Below are 12209 nucleotides of genomic sequence, written 5' to 3'. Positions count from 1 at the left end.
GGAAAACAATACTCCATGCAACGGGAACCCGAAAAAAAGTAGGAGTAGCTATCCTCTTGGCAGATCAAGTAGATTTCAAAGCAACACTGATTAAGAGAGATGAAAAAGGACACTACATCCTTGTAAAGGGAAGAATCCAAGAGGAAGAGATGAAAATCATAAATATCTATGCACCAAACACTAGTGCACCCAACTATATAAAACAAATACTAATGGACAAGAAAAGTCACATATTCACTAATACAATTGTAGTGGGGGACCTCAACACCCCACTGTCACAAATAGATAGATCAACTAGACTAAAAATAAGTAATGAAATACTAGAACTCAATCGAACTCTTGAACAAATAAACTTAACAGATGTTTACAGAGTATTCCACCCCACAAAGTCAGAATACACATTCTTCTCAGCTGCACATTCTCCAAAATAGACCACATACTCACACATAGAACATGTTGAAGTAAGTGCAAAGGAATTGAAGTTATCCCCTGTATATTATCAGACCATAGTGCAAAGAAATTGGAGATACATAGCAAAAGAAACTCAAAAAATTTCATAAACACGTGGAAATTGAACAACACACTTCTGAATAACCAATGGATCACAGAGGAAATTAAAGAAGAAATCAGACAGTTCCTTCAATTAAATGACAATGACAATACAACATATCAGAATCTATGGGACACAATGAAAGCTGTCTTACGAGGGAAATTCATAGCAGTGAATACGCATATTAGGAAAACAGAACAAGCCCAATTAAACAACCTGATGCTGAACCTCAAGCTTCTAGAAAAAGAAGAGCAGGACAACCCCAAAGCTCATACAAGGGAGGAAATTATAAAGATCAGAGGAGAAATCAATGCAATGGAGACTAAGAGAACAATACAAAAAATCAATGAAGCCAAGAGTTGGTTCTTCAAAAGAATCAACAAAATTGACAAACCCTTAGCTAACCTTATCAGGAAAAGGAAAGAAAAGGCCCAAATCCATGCAATTAGGAATGAAAAGGGTGAAATTACAATGGACCCAGCAGAAATCCAGAGGATCATCAATACCTACTTTGAGAACCTATATGCCAATAAGATGGACAACATAGAAGAAATGGACAGGATTCCTAGATGCATATGAATTACCAAAGTTGAATGAAGAAGACCGAAAAATTCTGAACAACCCAATATCAACCAATGAAATTGAAAATGTAATTAAAAACTTATCAACTAAGAAAAGCCCAGGCCCTGATGGCTTCACTGCTGAATTCTACAAGACATTTAGAGAGGAACTGCTGCCACTACTGTTTAAACTCTTCAGTGAAATGGAAAGGGAAGCAATACTCACAAATTCATTCCTGGAAGCAAGCATCACCTTGATCCCCAAAGCAGAGAAAGACGCAACTGAAAAAGAGAACTATAGGCCAATCTCACTAATGAACAGAGATGCAAAAATCCTTAAGAAGATAATGGCAAACAGAATGCAGAAGATCATCAAGAAGATCATACACCCTGATCAAGTGGGATTCATCCCAGGGATGCAGGGATGGTTCAATATACGAAAATCAATCAATGTAATAAACTATATCAATAGAGCCAAGGACAAAAACCATATGATTATCTCCATAGACACAGAAAAAGCATTTGACAAAATCCAACATGCATTTATGATAAAAACCCTACAAAAAATTGGAATAGATGCTCTCTACCTCAAACTGATAGAAGCCATCTATGAAAAACCAACAGCCAATATCATACTCAATGGTCAAAAACTGAAATCCTTCACACCAAAATCAGGAACAAGACAAGGATGTCCACTATCACCACTCTTGTTCAACATAGTTCTGGAAACATTAGCCACAGCAATTAGACAAGAGAAAGAAATAAAAGGAATAAAGATAGGAAATGAGGAAGTCAAACTGTCATTATTTGCAGATGACATGATACTCTATATAGAAGACCCCAAGAACTCCACCGAAAGTCTTCTAGACTTAATAACCAAATTCAGTCAAGTAGCTGGTTACAAGGTCAACACACAAAAATCAATAGCTTTCCTCTACACCAATGACAGACTCACTGAGAGAGAAATAGGGCAAATAATTCCTTTCACAATACCATCCAAAAAACTGAAAAATCTAGGAATCAACCTAAAAAAAGAAATCAAAGACCTCATCTCTAAAAACTATGGCACTCTGAAAACAGAGATTGAAGATGATATCAGAAAATGGACAGACATTCCCTGCTCCTGGGTAAGAAGGATTAATATAGTGAAAATGGCCATACTTCCAAAACTGCTATAGAGATTTAATGCAATTCCAATTGAGATCCCAGCAGAATACTTCATAGACCTAGAGAAAACAATCCAAAAATTCATTTGGAGCAAGAAGAGACCCAGAGTAGCAAAAGCAATTCTAGGTAACAGAGACATGGCAGGGGGTATCACAATCCCCAACCTGCAACTATACTACAAAGCTACTGTGATAAAAACAGCATGGTACTGGCAAAGAAACAGACCTGAGGACCAGTGGAACAGATTAGAAGATGCAGAAACAACACCAGACACACTCAGCCATCTCATCTTCGACAAAGGAGCCAAACACCCTCACTGGAGGAAAGGTAGCCTCTTTAATAAATGGTGCTGGAAAAATTGGGCTTCAACTTGTCAAGGATTAAAATTAGACCTGTATCTCTCACCATGCACTAAACTAAAATCAAAATGGATTAAAGATCTACATATTCAAATAGAAACTCTGAACCAGTTGGAACAGAGGTTAGGTAGAACCCTTGAAGACATCGGTGTAGGAAAAGATTTCATGAACAAAACCTCAGTTGCCCGTGAACTAGCACAAACAATCAACAAGTGGGATCTCTTCTTATTAAAAGGCTTCTGCACAGCAAGAGAAACCACCAGCAGTGTGAAGAGACAACCCACAATGTGGGAAAAAATCTTCACCTGCTCTTCCTCAGACAAAGGTCTACTATCTCGAATCTATAAAGAACTTAAAAAGATCAGACCTCCCAAATTTAAAGACCCAATCCAAAAATGGGCATCTGAAATGAACAGACATTTCTCAGATAAAGAAGTAGAAATAGCAAATAAATACATGAAAAAATGTTCAACATCACTGGTCATTCGAGAGATGCAAATGAAAACAATGCTGAGATTCCACTTCACTCCAGAAAGAATGGCTGCTATCATGAAATCAACCAATAATAAATGCTGGCGGGGCTGTGGGGAAAGAGGAACCCTGCTCCACTGCTGGTGGGAGTGTAGACTGGTGCAAGCACTGTGGAAATCAGTATGGAGATACCTCAAAGAACTAGGACTGGAAGTCCCATTTGACCCCACTATTCCACTGCTGGGGATCTTCCCCAAAGAATTAAAAGAATCATACCACAGTGATATATGTGTGCCCATGTTCATAGCAGTGCAGTTTGTAATAGCTAAAACTTGGAAACAGCCCAAATGCCCATCAACTGGAGACTGGATAAAGAAAATGTGGTTTTTTTATAAAATGGAGTACTACTCAGCTATAAAAAAATGAGAAATTAGAGACATTTATAGCTAAGTGGATACACATTGAGGTGATACTCTTAAGTGAAATAAATAGGACACACATGTATAAATACCAAATAGTTTCTCTGGTGTGAGAAACTGAAAGTGTAAATAAGGACTAAAATGTATAATAGGTAATGTGAAATAGGAAGAAAAGGGGCAAAGGGGAAGGCAGTGGGAGGGCTAGGGGAAAGGATAGAAGGGAATGGGATTAATATGAGAAAATGGAAAAATAGGAACAAAATCTTCGTAAATAGAGAGGACTGGAGGGGTTGAAGGGAGGGCTGGGCAAGGTTGAAAAATAAGAACCAAGAGAGATTATGTAAAGGTGCAAATTTCCAATGATGAATGTCATTATATTGTATAACTAAAATGTACCAATGATTAGAATGAATAATCGATAATGCAAAATAGGAAGAAAAGGTCCAAAGGGGTAGGGGTAGTGGGAGGGGCAGGGGAAAGGAAAGAAGGGAAAGGAAAAATGATGAGAAATGTAAAAATGGAAATGAAGTCTTTATAAATAGGGAAGGGAGGGCTAGGAATGGGGAAAAAATAAGAACCTAGATGCATTATGTAAAGGTACAATTCCCAATGAGAAATGTAATTATGTTGTATACCTAAAATACACCAATAAAAGAATTTAACAACAAAAAATAAATAAAGCATTAACAGCAACCACAAATATTTAAGCATGTTAGATTCGATTAATTAGTTGCATAAGTAAGTTAATTTCCTGGGGTTTTTTCTAATTTGGAACAAATTATGAATTATAAAAAGTGAAACATACCTGGGTTTTATATGTTAATATGATAAATGTTGAAATGTCAAATGAATTTGGAAAACCCCAATTAAAATTTCAAAAAGTTAAGAAAAAAAAAAAAAGAACAATGTGGGACAATGAGAGAATGAGTGAGAGAGTGAGAGAAAGAAAAGAGAAAAGAAAGAAAAAAAAGAAGAGAAAAATAAAAATTTGAAAAGAGTAGAAAAAATAAAAATTAAAAATGAGAGCAAAAAAGACATTGAAAGTAAAAATGAAGGGCCTCCTTCAGGGTATGTCTCTCCTGTCACAATAGACAATGTGGGCAGCAGTGTGCAGATATAAGTCAATAAGTCTCAGCAAGCCAGTAGCAGACCCATGAGATTCAGGCAGATTTCTGGCTGCAAGTCCCAAGTTGAGCTTCTTGTCCTCCTGCAGGGTTGAACTCTGCAAAGTTCTACTGCAGGTTCCAGCTGCCCTTTCCCTAAAGATAGTCCAGGTTCTGATGGGAGGTGATGATCCCTCCAACTTACCAAGTATGGTGGTCTGGTGTGCCTTTATTGTAGAGATTCTCTTAACTTTTCCAGTGGGCTTCAGTTTTCATCAAGAAGCCTGAGAGAGGCCGTCTTTCTGTTGTTCACTTCTGCTCTATCTTCTGGAGCTCAGGACAATGGCCTTAATGGCCTTTATGACCCCCTGTGCCTCTGTAGTGTGGAACCAGGTAGCAGCACGGCCAGGAGGCCAGAAGTGGGGGGGGGGGCGCTGCAGGGCATGGCTAAGCTGGTCACTGGGGGGTGGGGTGCAGGGACAGAGTGGGGCTCCACGTGGCTAATGTCCTCACTGTCTGCTAGTTGGTCCCTTTTTTTTTTTTTTATTTTGCCTTGCTAAGTCATTAAGGTGCCTGGGCTGGATTGGAACTTGAGATCCTCCTGCCTCAGCCTCCCTACTGAGATTACAGGCATGTGCTACTATGCTTGGCTTAGTCTATTCCTTTCTATTACCCAGTTTCATCTTTGCCACATCCTCTGAGGTAAACAGGGTATACAGTATCATGTGGGAGTTGATTTATAGGCTCTCGTCAGGCAACTTAGTGTCAAATGGCAGCTTCATCATTTACTAGGTTTATAGCACTAGACAAGTTATTTAACTGAGGTCTCAGTTCCTTCATACTATAAAATGAAGGGGATGGTAATAGTACCTGTATCAAAGGATTTCTGAGAAATTAAATAAGCTAATACACACAAAGTACCTAGAACATGGTTAATCCTAGTGAGATGTTAGCCATCACTATCATTCCCATTGATGGACAAGAAACAAAGACAAATCAATGAAAAAAAAGTGACCACAAATAAGGTTTCTTATTTCTCAACTATTTTTCTACTGTGTCATATACAGTCTCATGTCACTTAATGATGGGGATACATTCTGAGAAACACATTGTTAGGTGATTTCATTGTGCAAACATCATAGGATAGACTGACATAAACCTAGACATAATAGTCTATTACCTACCTAAGCTTTATGGCATAGCCTCTTGCTCCTATAGCCATAAATAAGAGAGCAACGTAAGATTAAATTAGGACAAGAAAAAGTCATACATTCAAGAGAAGCAGTAAACACAAGATGTATGAGCCTGCTGCTGGGGCAACACAGCATACTATTTTATGGTAAATGTTTTTTTTAATAAGTAGAAAGAGTACACCTGAAATAATAAAAAGTATAGTATAGCAAATACATAAACCAGTAACAGAGTCATTTACTATCAAGTATGATGTACTGAAAATAACTATACATGCTTACTTTTATACTACTGACAGTATAGTAGTCTTATTTATACCAGCATCATCACAAACATGTGAGTTATACCTTGCACTAGGACATTACAATGGCTATGACATCACTGGGCAATAAGAATTTTTCAGCTCCATTATAATCTTATGGAATCACTCTCATATATTGACCAAAATGATGAGCCAGGCATGGTGGGTATGCCTATAATCCCAGGACTCAGGAGGCTGAGGCAAGAGGATCACAGGTTCAAGGCAAGGCTGGGCAACACAGTGGGTTCAAGCCCAGCATGAACTACATAGTGAGACCCTGTCTCAAAAAAATAAAAATAAAAAACCCACCACAAACAAAACAAAATCTATCATTAAACAAAATGCCATTATACACCTATAGTTACTGATGTGACATATTAGGAATTCTCTTCTAAAATAAAAGACTGCATATCATATATCATATTACTACAAACTTGAATATTCCTAAAGCTGAGTCCTTAGTCAAAATGATTAAATTTCTGCCAGCTTTACAAAACTGAAATACCCAGTATACTTTATTACTTATGACTTAATATCTAACCACAACAAATAAAATCTCTGATTGCCCCTTTTGTGTGCCCCTGCCCTCAAAACATCACTCAGTATGAGAAGGTACTTCCCGGCCCTTGTGGCTCAGCGGTCACTTCCACAGTTAAAGACATTTCCAGGCCTCAGCCTTTTTCTGGGCCTCAGGTAAAAATATGGGTATGCACATTTTAGAGAAATGTAAATTGTCTCAGATCTGGCTTCCATTTTCCTTACCAAATGGTAATGTTTTCCCTTTGGGACCCTTCCAATGACCCATCCTGGACTTCTGAACAAACCCAATATGGACAAACATCCTCTTGCTGAAACCTCCTACCTATTCAACACTAATTATTGTTTTTTGTTTTCTTACTATAGCCCCTGATGATACCAAAGTAATATACACTTCCCTCTCCTGTTGTGGCCTGGAGACCAAAATAATAACAGTCTTTGAATTATAAATTTTCAAACAAGAGGCACTTTGGGATTGGGAGTATTATTCTCCTCTCTCTCTCCCTCACTGTCAAATTAGGCCTCTAACCCTTCCACATAAATGACAAGGTTTGTATCAGCCTAAGGATCCCAAATCCATGCCAAATCTTACTCCCCCATATGACAGAAAGGCTGTTGCCATGGGACAGCTGCTGAGCTGCAGCTCAATCCTGTATGGAGCACTTATTGCCCAGAGGGTGTCACCTCCAAGATATTCAGGGCTCCATCTCTCCCTCCCCTCTTGCCCATTAGGCTCAGAAGCAGGCGTACAGCATAATCACTCCGTAGCTCCTGAATCCCTGAGGAGAGCCCCCTCCTCAGGGTGGCACGTCTGTCATATGGCTACCAGGCATAAGGTTTAAGCAGACTTTTGTTGGGGGGTGCCAGCATTGTACTGTTTTCCTTCCCTGTGGACATTCATCAGAGTAAATGATGAGAGTAGATTACCCCAACAAGGAACTGAGTCTTGATGGCAAAAAAATGGATTATTTGGATCTAGAATCTTAAATTTCATTTATTAACGATCCCTTTCAGTGTTAAAGTGTGGGTTGGTGGTGAAATATAGCTGGTTTCAGTTTTTTCCTTATAATGTCTCCATTGTCCTTGTTAGTAATATGGAAACATTTTTTACTTCGAAACTTGAGTTGATGAGTGTCAAAGCTTTCAGCTAATTCAGAAGGGGTTGGACAATACTAAGGTCAAATAGGCCACATCCTCCCTCACCACAAGAGCTGGAATTGGAGGATTGAAAAGGCAGACAAACACATTCTGGCTAACAGACACAAACAGAAATACCTGGATAAGAATGACAATACTAACAATATCAACAAGGAAAGACAGGAAGGAAGAAATAGAGGGGAACCAAAAGAACAGTAATACAGGGCTGGGGATTTAGCTCAGTGGCACCATGCCTGCCCTGCAAGGGCAAGGTTCTGAGTTTGACCCCTGGTACCAAAAAAAAAAAAAAAAAGTGATACAGGACAGGAGAGGAAGAAATGAAAATTAATTATGCATTTACTCTGAGCCCAACCTTACAAGATGGTTCCATGTATGTTTAATCCTAATAAGGACTCTATAAGAGCGGTAGCACCCCTTTTCTATGAAGAAATAACTTTCCCAGTATTGTCTAATAACTACTAAGTACAAGACCTACACGTTTGTTCTACCCAAAAACCTCATTCTATTTATTTATTTATTGGTACTGGGGGTTGAACACAGGTCCTTGAGATATTAGGCAAGCACTCTACTACTGAGCTACATCCCCCAGCCCAACCTCATTCTTTTAAATGCATCATTCTGTCTTGAATCTAAATGGCTGTGTTCATGCTGAGTCACTAAAAACTGAATGTAACTATGGATACATAAAACATCAACATTGGAGAAAGCTGGGTGAAGGCATATGGGAAGTCTTTGTACTATCTTTCCAACTCTTCGGTAAATCTAAAAATTATTTCAGAGTTTTTAATAATGAATATAATTGCATTTCACAGGGCAGATGTAGCCCAGACAAAGACTGGTAATTCTGCAGATTAACAGCCCAATGACTCAAAGATCAATAAACAGACTTAATATGATTTACTCACTGTCCTGTTGACCTCATATGCTAATGAACCCAAATAGTGCTTCTTACTAAAATGAAATAAGTATTTTAAAAACTCCTGTCAATCTAAAGATATTTCCCAACTAAACCTGTTACTGTTGTTAATTTAAACATATTGCTAAAAACTGCAGTTATTCACAGTGCCACATGTATAATGATCACATCTTAACCCCTTCTGGATATATGTACAGAAAATTTATTCATATTACATGTAATTAAATACAGTTAAATATTTTAAGCTTTTTGGGTGAGGTTATGGTTTGAATGTGTATTGGCTCCCCATATTCATAGGCTGAAACCTAAGACCCAATGTAATAGTATGAAGAAGTGGGGTCAAAGGAGTGTGTGGAAGGGAAGGAAGCTGAGTCATTCTGATGGCAGACATCACTTTCTGTGATACCATCCCTGAGTTCTTCCATCTGAGACCCCTGGAACTACCTTGGCTTCTGTACCCGTGAGATCTTATCTTCTGATACTGTACTATGTGAACTGCATAAATCTATTCAATCAAACCTTTTCTTTAATAAATGTAGTCCATTTCAATCAAACTTAGAATATTAGAACATCATATGTGGAAGACATTTTAGGAATAATTTAATAATAATGTCCCCTTACCTTCAAGAATTATGTTGAATTAGAAGAAAGTTATTTTGTGTTTAGTCTTGCTACATAGAAAGTCAAGTTTTTGTCCTTCAGACTAACAACACTCTAATGTAGTCTCTGAGGGCTTGCTCCTAAATATTCCACAAAATATTGCTATTTTTTTTAATAAAAAAGCTTGAAGTTATTTATGCTATGAACTAGCTCTCCCTCTAAATGGAAACTTAACAATATGGAATATTACTATTTCTTCAGTATTTTCCATACTGAAATTAGTTTAAGTATATAAAAAGTGTCTCTGAATCCTATTTTAAAGTAGCTCATTTTAATAAGGTATTAGGAGGAACTCATTGTTGTAGGTAAAAACCCCCAAATCTCAGTGGCTCAGCAAATTAAAAGTTCTTATTCAAATCAAAGTGAGGGTGATCTAAGAGATGCTACTCACATTATTCAGCACTCAGCTTCCTCCATCTGGTAACTGTGATCTCCTTTAAGTCTTTGAATCTTTCCCCCTAAGATGACAAATACAAAAGAACAGAGTTTGTCTATGAGAGGTTTTCTATGGGCAAAGCCTAGAACAGAACATCACATCCACTCATATTCCACTGACAAAACTCAGTCACAAACTACCTCTAGGAAGTGTTATGCAATAGGGAGTACAAGAGAGGATGAAAAATTAAATTTAGCTGTACGTCCAGGAAGGAGAGAACACAGTGAGTTCCAGCAGACTCTGCCAAACGCAGAAAAATCTTTTACTTAAGGGAGGGAGAATCCTGGAATATCTATCTGAGATCAATTTCTACAGTGCAATTTTTCCATACTAAAATATACAGACTGCTCTACTTGAATTAGTGATACACATATACATTTCAAATAGTTGGTTTTACAATGACACAGAAAAACACTAAATTTATCTAAGTAATCATGATTTGCTACATTTCTTATTAAATAATCAAAGCCAAAATCTTACTAAAATGAAAAGTCTTTTATTCTGTGTCTTTTGATGTCACTATAATCGTTATCAGTAAAAGAGGTGAAGTCAAAGAATCAAACTAGTGTGTAGAAGTCAGGAAATAATTCCAGGAAATAAATTCCATGTTCCAACTATGATGTCTAAGGGAGCACAGTTTTGAGTTAAGATAAAAAGAAGGACCTTTTGAGCAGAACTTCCTGCCTTCTGCTGTACACTCTGAATTTCCCTCTTCTGATTCCATTGTCATGGGGGCTGCCACCACCAGAATCCTATCCAGGTGTTCCATATGTGATTAATTGTTGTGCGACTCATCCTGCTTTTTCACTTTTAAATTAAGAGGACCTTTCTCATGTCCTCTTAATTCTTGTTCTCATTCTAGTGTCCTTCCTTTGGCTTTTCCTGGCGCTGTAAGTATGTGAGCATCCCCCACAAGGGGGAGAGGGGACAGGAATTTACAGCGAAAAGCATCAAAGAAGAGCAGTTCTCTTTTATAATCTAAACACCAATGGGTATAGAGTCCAGTTTTCAGTCATGATGTTTCTCATCCAAATAAAGCCATTGGCTCTGGTCATCTCTAAGATCTCAGCTCTGGGATTATCCCTAGTAAAGCCCCAGGGTCTAGTGTCTCCCTCTTTACACACCTTACCCTAAAAATATAGGCTCTCGGTTCCTGGTTTTTCCTAATAATTATCCATAGCACAATGGCTTGGAAAGAAAGGGAAGGGTAGACCAGGGGAGGATGGGCTGAGCCAGCTTTGGAGACAATCGTGGTCCAGGCTGGCAGCCACTCAGAGCCTGCTGTTTTTCACCAGGGGCTTTGCTGACCAGAACAAAGCGACACTTGAGAAGGCAGCAGCTGTGGCTGAAGCCAACACCCCTAACTCCTTCTTAGCTAATGAACTGGAAGAATCCTGAGAGAGATAGGGAAGAATGAGTCCCTTGGGGTATTAGGGAGGCCTCTCCTTCTATGAATTTTCCATTTTTAATTAAGCTTGATGGTATCTTAAGAATAAGACTTTTTATATAAATTATACTGAACAGGACCAATGCCTACCTTATCAGATCTCTCAGGATCTCACACCCAATACCATCTCTTCCTGACTTATTTTGATAGCAGAGAAGAAGAAGAGAGTATTTTAAAAATATTTTTATTTCAAAAGAAAAGCATAATTATTACTCAAAATCAAAAGATTTTTGAAATATATAACAGAGAAAAAAAATGTATACAATAAACCTACCTCCCTAGAGGATGTTTTTATTTACCTTTTTTCAGATATACAAAGATACTTATGCATGTTATTTATTATATCTTTTGATATTGTAGACAAAAATTTGATCATGTTATATATTATGTTGTAACTTACTTTTTTCCAGTCATTAAAGTTACTTTTAGATCTATTTCATTCACTTTAACAGTCAAATAGTGTTCTAGTCTAAGTGCATGGCTTTATATAACAAGTCTGTTAGTAACTAGCATTATTGCATACTTTTCAGAATGTTTTAAAATAAACTCCTGCTGGAAGGATTGCTAGAGCAAAGGATATGTATTAGTGTGTGTGTGTAAAAAATATATATATATTCTATTTAATACACCTCACAATTACAATTTTTAATACTTTGGCTCACTATAAATATACTTCTAAAACAAATCTAGAGCAAGTTATTTGAATGACTTGGCCATGAAATAAAGCCCTCAGAAAAGGTCCTGCCTACGTAAATTAACTATTTTCAAAATCTAAACATTTGGCTATGAAAATAGTTGGCATGATCATAAGCAGGACATTCACCCAAATTAAACAAAGCCATAAGTGTCTATGTGAATAGACAATCATTTGCATTTTACATTCAATTTCTGATCCTGGAAATTATTCACAATTGTACAAAATATTAAACACTTT

At 37.5% G+C, this 12209-nt stretch overlaps 1 protein-coding gene across 2 annotated transcripts in view; it reads right to left on the bottom strand.

The window, feature by feature from the left end:
- The window catches only part of Akap6 (A-kinase anchoring protein 6), a 642973-nt gene that overhangs the window by 542427 nt on the left and 88337 nt on the right, over window positions 1-12209 (bottom strand). The window contains exon 2 of one of the 2 annotated variants that reach the window (XM_087197081.1): window positions 9784-9850. The exons of the other annotated variant lie outside the window; for it this stretch is intronic. The gene's annotated coding sequence lies outside the window, so the exon portion shown is untranslated. The remainder of the gene's footprint in view (window positions 1-9783; window positions 9851-12209) is intronic. 2 annotated transcript variants of the gene reach the window in all.

Source organism: Heterocephalus glaber, unplaced genomic scaffold (assembly GCF_053883595.1).
Source record: "Heterocephalus glaber isolate CG9 unplaced genomic scaffold, H.glaber_assembly_v1.0 deba00001662, whole genome shotgun sequence".
NCBI lineage: Eukaryota > Metazoa > Chordata > Mammalia > Rodentia > Bathyergidae > Heterocephalus > Heterocephalus glaber.
This window is presented reverse-complemented; position numbering and strand designations above follow the sequence as displayed.